Source organism: Nyctibius grandis, assembly GCF_013368605.1.
Source record: "Nyctibius grandis isolate bNycGra1 chromosome 34 unlocalized genomic scaffold, bNycGra1.pri SUPER_34_unloc_1, whole genome shotgun sequence".
NCBI classification, from domain to species: Eukaryota; Metazoa; Chordata; class Aves; order Nyctibiiformes; family Nyctibiidae; genus Nyctibius; species Nyctibius grandis.
The window spans coordinates 1,003,470-1,009,628 of NW_027167468.1; positions in this window are offsets into that span (position 1 = coordinate 1,003,470).

A 6,159-nucleotide genomic window follows, 5' to 3' on the forward strand; every position below is an offset into this window, starting at 1 on the left:
TTGGATTGATGGGCCGAGGCCAACTGTATGAGGTTCAACAAGGCCAAGTGTCAAGTCCTGCACTTGGGGCACAACAGCCCCATGTGCTGCTACAGGCTGAGGGAAGAGTGGCTGGAAAGCTATCTGGTGGAAAAGGACCTGGGGGTATTGGTCGATGGCTGGCTGAATATGAGCCAACAATGTGCTCAGGTGGCCAAGAAGGCCAACAGCATCCTGGCTTCTATCAGAATTGGTGTGACCAGCAGGACTAGGGCAGGGAACGTCCCCCTGTACTCGGCACTGGTGAGGCCACACCTCAAATCCTGTGTTCAGTTTTGGGCCCCTCACTACAAGAAAGACATCGAGGTGCTGGAGCGAGTCCAGAGAAGGGCAACGAAGCTGGTGGAGGGTCTGGAGCACGAGTCTGATGAGGAGCAGCTGAGGGACCTGAGGTTGTTTAGTCTGGAGAAAAGGAGGCTGAGGGGAGACCTTATCACTCTCTATAACTGCCTGAAAGGAGAGTGTAGAGAGGTGGGGGTCAGTCTCTTCTCCCAGGTAGCAAGTGATAGGACAAGAGGAAATGGCCTCAAGTTGTGCCAGGGGTGGTTTCGGTTGGATATCAGGGAAAATGTCTTCCCCGAAAGGGTTGTCAAGCATTGGAACAGGCTGCCCAGGGAAGTGGTGGTCACCATCCCTGGAGGTATGTAAAAGAAGTGTAGATGTGCTGCTGAGGGTCATGGTTTAGTGGTGGGCTTGGCAGCGTTAGTTATATGGTTGGAATTGATCATCTTAAGGGTCTTTTCCAACCTCAGTGATTTTATGATTCTATGACTTGAAGCACACAGAGGTGGGGAAAGTTCTTATGTCAGCACAAACACTGACACCACATTGACCTGTTATCTGACAGGGGTCCTGTCCTCTTCTCATCGAGATTTGGTTTCAGTTTGTGGCCAGCCATGGTGATCAGGGCCATTAGCAGTTAAGTCCAGTGCAGCTGACCCAGGCTGGCCCACAGGTGTGTTCTACATCATTAACATCAAGTTCACTATAAAAGGGAGGGCTTGCTGGGGAGAGGTGGGGGTTCCTTTTGCTATTTTTGTCTCTGTCTTCCTCATTTCTGGTGGTTGCTGTTCTTGGAGCAACTTGCAAGTGTTCTATAGATAAGTATAATTTTGTGTGTTAGTGTTGTTATTGGTTTCTTTATTTTAGTAAATCTGTTTAACTTCTAACCCATGAGTCTCCTTCCTTTTCCCACTTCCCTTCCTCGTTTGGGGAAGGGACATTGGGTGATACAAAAACTGTTTATTGTTCAGCCCTGGGTTCAGGCTAAATGAAGACAGGTCCACAAGAAGCATTTTCCCCTCACCACGTGCCTTCCTTGTGCTTATTCAGGTCACTGCCCTGGACCACGCCAGGAGCACGGGCACCACCCTACTGGAGGTGTGACATGTGCCATGCGCTGCCCACCCACTGCCAGCAGAAGTCCTGCCATTTGCCCTGGGAGTCTCTGCCCTCTACTGGTCACATGATGTGTTTTGATTGGCTGCAAGGAGCAGCCATGCTTTCTGGCTTACCCGGAAGTACATCTGACCCAGAAAGCCCTTGCCCTACAATACAGGGGCTGCCATTGTGTTTTGGCTGCCATTTGAGCGATGGGGGCTGCCATTTTATGACATGGTGCCACTGTTTTGTTGGAGTGAGCTGCCATGTTCTTAACCATCATACTGCTCTGTGATTGGCTGATGGCCATTGCTTGACATCATCAAACCCACATGCTCTCAGGAAATCCTGTGATTGGCTGGCAACAGGAGCCTCCTCTCCCACTGCACCCAGAAGCGCATCAGCAAAGGAAGCGCCCTGTAGTTACATACTGAGAGCGAGACACTTCTGGCAGACTCATTCCCCACACAGTTTCATACTGCATTGTGGTTGGCTGGCAGCCATTTTTTGATCCTGTCATAGCCATGTGTTCTCATGCAGCCCTGTGACTGGCTGCCTGCCTCCTTTGGACAAGGAAGTGCTCAGATATAAAAATAAGACATTTATATAAAATATATAGATTTTTAAACATATATATGAGTGTACAAATATCTATAAATTTCTTTTATTTATCTATAGATATGGTACTTTGAATATATATGTGCCTCTATGTATGTATATATATGTATACATTTATATATGTGTGTATTTTTATATATATAAACATTTATAAAGACAGAGAAATTAAATATATACAGCTATTATACGTAGAAATTGGATAAAATCTTCTTTAATAGAGCTAATCTAATCAACAATTAGAGGTTAAAGGTGAACAGAAAGAAAAGTGCAAGGGTGGCTGAGGTCTCCCACTTGACCAGGCTGCAGAAGAAGCCCAGACAGATCTGAGTTGGGGGCAACTTCAAGAGGGCAGAGGGGCACCCAAAGGGTGGGGAGGACACAGACAAGCTGGAACATGCCTGAGGGCTATGGCCCCCTCCCAGGGGGCCAGCAAGGGGCCATCAACGTAAATCCTCTTGACATATGTAGAAGAGTTCGATCCTGTGAACTGGCCTGGGAGGCCCTTGCATCCCAGCCCAGCCCAGCAGGATGGCCATGCAGGGTTACTGGGGCAGACTCTGAGCTTTTCTTGGTGCTGCAAGGCACAGGCAACGCTATCTGCAAACACAGAAAATCAGGACAAAATGCCACCTTCAGAAGAATATGTGCATAGGGACAATATGGAAAAGACCTGAAGGGGATCCTAAAAAAGACCGTGTGAACCAGAGGAACTAGTCAATGAACCACAAACTGGATTTGCAGGTGGCAAACAGAGAAGTGGGGTGGTGGTGGGGAACTCCCTTTCCCCATGGTTGTGAGGGATCTCCTATCTACTGGTCAGACCACTGTGGGGTGCGGGCTGATGCTATATAGATTTCCTTGTCCTGAGGTCGATGACCTGTTTGAATGTTTCAAAAAGCTCTGGCTGACTGAGTGAGGGGAGAAGTCAGGCATGTGCTGGGACTTGTCCAGGTCCACCTGAGCCACACCAGCCAAAGCCAGTATGCCGTGTGTACACCACGTCAAAGGATGGGGAAGAGGGTGGTGGATGTAAATGTATTGAATACTGTTGGACCTGAGCAGGATGCACATGCTATGTAATAAAGGGTGGAGACTGTACCGGGTCTTGTTGAGAGGGCACGGAGTAAATGCACGCAGACCAATATGATCGTTAAGCAGATCTCGTTTATTTTCGTATCTGAGGGTACATTTATACTATTCTATTAAGGGTACATTTATACTATTCTATTTTTGTACACACTCTGTGTACATGTCATTTCTATTATGATTGGTTAGTATGCTTTATTCACACGCCTCTATATTAGTTCTGATTGGCTTATGCTAAAAAGCTATATCTTGCAGGTGCAGCATTCTTTCTTATTTTTCAACTTCCCCCATATCTTGTTGGTCTCATAGCCAAGGCCCTTGTTCTGTATTATGATTGGCTAGTTCATCACCACCCCATTACCACCCCCTGGACATGCCTGGACATAGCTCGTTCAGTAGCTCGTTCCCACCATTGTCCCGTGGGAACCCCACAAATCCCCCTTTTTGTTTTTGAAGGAGCTGTGTCCTCTCTCGTCCTTTTTGGTTTTGTTTCTTACTCAAACCCGGTTCCCTGTGTCTCGCAAAGCCCGGTCAGAGAATCCCAGCCTTGGTTACCCATAAATCCTGCTCTCTGTTGTTGTGCCAAAAAGGCTGTATTGACCATTCGTTGCACAGTTTTCTGCAAACATGCAAACAAACAGGGTAACACAAGTAGGATAATGCCTATTATAAACATTCCCATAAGCAGACTCTATCTACAAAACATGCAGTTTATTTCAGAACATACTGTTATTCTCTGTTATTCTAGCTGAAAGGAAAATTACTGTCAGGAAAGCTGATTCTGTTTAAAGGTAACACAGAGCAGGCCTTTTAGAGGCTAATCTGAGGCCTACTCTTGCTAAACCGTTGCTAAACCATCCGGTATCAATTTCCCCCTTTGGAAGTAGTTAGATTTATTATCTCACTACTTCCATATACTATTCTCAATGATTGTCTTAACACAACCCACGCAGATCCCTATGATAACTACAATCACAACTACATAAACTATTCCCTCTAACAATGTGGCTAACCATCCTTTTAGAGACAATCCACCTAATTCTTGCAGGATTTTGTTGAGCCAACTATTTCCTGCTGTATCCCTGATTGTCCTGTTGTTTTTTGTTACTCTCTGTCGGATCTCCGGCTAAAGTTAAATGGTTAAGTACATAAACAGCTTTTGAAAGTCTCTCAGAAGGTTCAGTCACCTCTCCCTCTTTTTGTTTTGCAGAAGCTGTTTCAATGTACTATGAGCACGTTCCACAATCGCCTGACCCGTAGGTGAATGAGGAATCCCAGTGACGTATGTAATACCCCATAGTTGACAAAATTGACGAAAAATCTGTGAACAATATGCTGGTCCATTATCAGTCTTAAGTTGTTGTGGAACCCCAAGACTTGCAAAGCAAGCAAGTAAATGTCGTTTGACATGACGACCTGTTTCCCCAGTTTGTGTTGTTGTCCACATTACATGTGAAAACATATCAACAGATACATGAACATATTTGAGTCTTCCAAATTCTGTAAAGTGAGTAACATCCATTTGCCACAGTTGCAACGCACTCAGTCCTCGAGGATTTACCCCTATTCCAATTCCCATGCCAATTTTCTGACAACTAGGACAAGCACTGACCAATTCGCATGCTTGTGCCATGGTGAGGTGAAATTGTTTCGCCAGCATTTTTGCTGATTGATGAAAGAATTGATGGGATAGGTGTACTTGTTCAAATAAATTTGGTGATATTTGCGTATAGGACACAAGTGTGTCTGCTTTATTATTTCCAATGCTCAAACCTTGATCAAATTGATGACTACGAATGTGGGTGACAAAATAAGGTACCTCTCTGAGGTTTATTGCTTGATGCAACTGTAGCAAAATGGTATAAAGTCGCATATTCTTCACTGGTCGTATAAAAGCTTTTTCAATTCGATTTACAATGCCTGCGGCATAAAGAGAGTCTGTTACAATATTTACAGGTAAGTCCTTCCATTTTATAAAGACCTGGTATATTGCAAAAAGTTAAAGTGTCTGCAATGAGTCCTCTGTTTGTCCTGAGAATTTGCAATGTTTCCATTGTCCATCCTCTTGTCAGGTAATAACTGCTGAATGTGATCGCTTTCCTGCATCAGTAAAAACAGTTAGTCCAGTCACAGGTATCTCTGATCTGATAGGTTTTTCTTCCCAATCCTGTTTGCAAATAAACTGTAGCTTTTTATCTTTTGGTAAATGTGTTAACAATTGTCCAGTAAAGTCCTGTAAGGCCATTTGAAAAATAGTTGACTGATTTGTTAACCACTGTAGATATTCCTTCTTGATAGGTAAATAGATAGCATCTGAGTCTAGTCCGGGAATGTCTGTAATTCTTTTACGCACTTTGACAAGCAATAGTGCTATTGCTTCCACTCTAGCCACAATATTCCGAGCATCACTGTGTGACAAATGAAATTGTCGTCACAGTGCCCGATGTCCTTGGTGAAAAAACTCGTGTCATACATGCCTGCTGTTTAATGTCCGGCACCTGCCAAAGAGTCCACTCGAGCATTGCCTTCTGCAATAAACCCAGGCAAATTAGTATGATTTCTTACATGTAAAACATAAACCAATGCAGTTCGGATTTGAATTTCTTGCCACAGAGCTCGCAGCAATTCAAAAACACACTGATTACATGTATGCTCTATAACAGATCTATCCAATTGTTTTACAATACCAGCTACATATACTGAATCAGTAACCAAATTAAAGGGAATGGGAAAATTCTGAAATACTTCTAATACAGCTTGTAATTCTACCACCTGAGGTGAACCCTTTTGTTGTACTACCATAGATTCCCACTTGCCATCAGAATACCAGACAAGGCCCGCCTTGCCTGTGTTCCCAGATCCATCCGTAAAAATGGTAATTCCATCCACGGGAGTGTTCGTACGCAACACTCTCGTGGCAATTGGAAGTTCCGCACTCAATTTTATAACAGGATGGGAGGGCAAGTGGTAAACAACCTGTCCCGAGAAATTCTCCATAGCTGTTTGCAAAGCAAAGCTATTAGCCATACACCACTC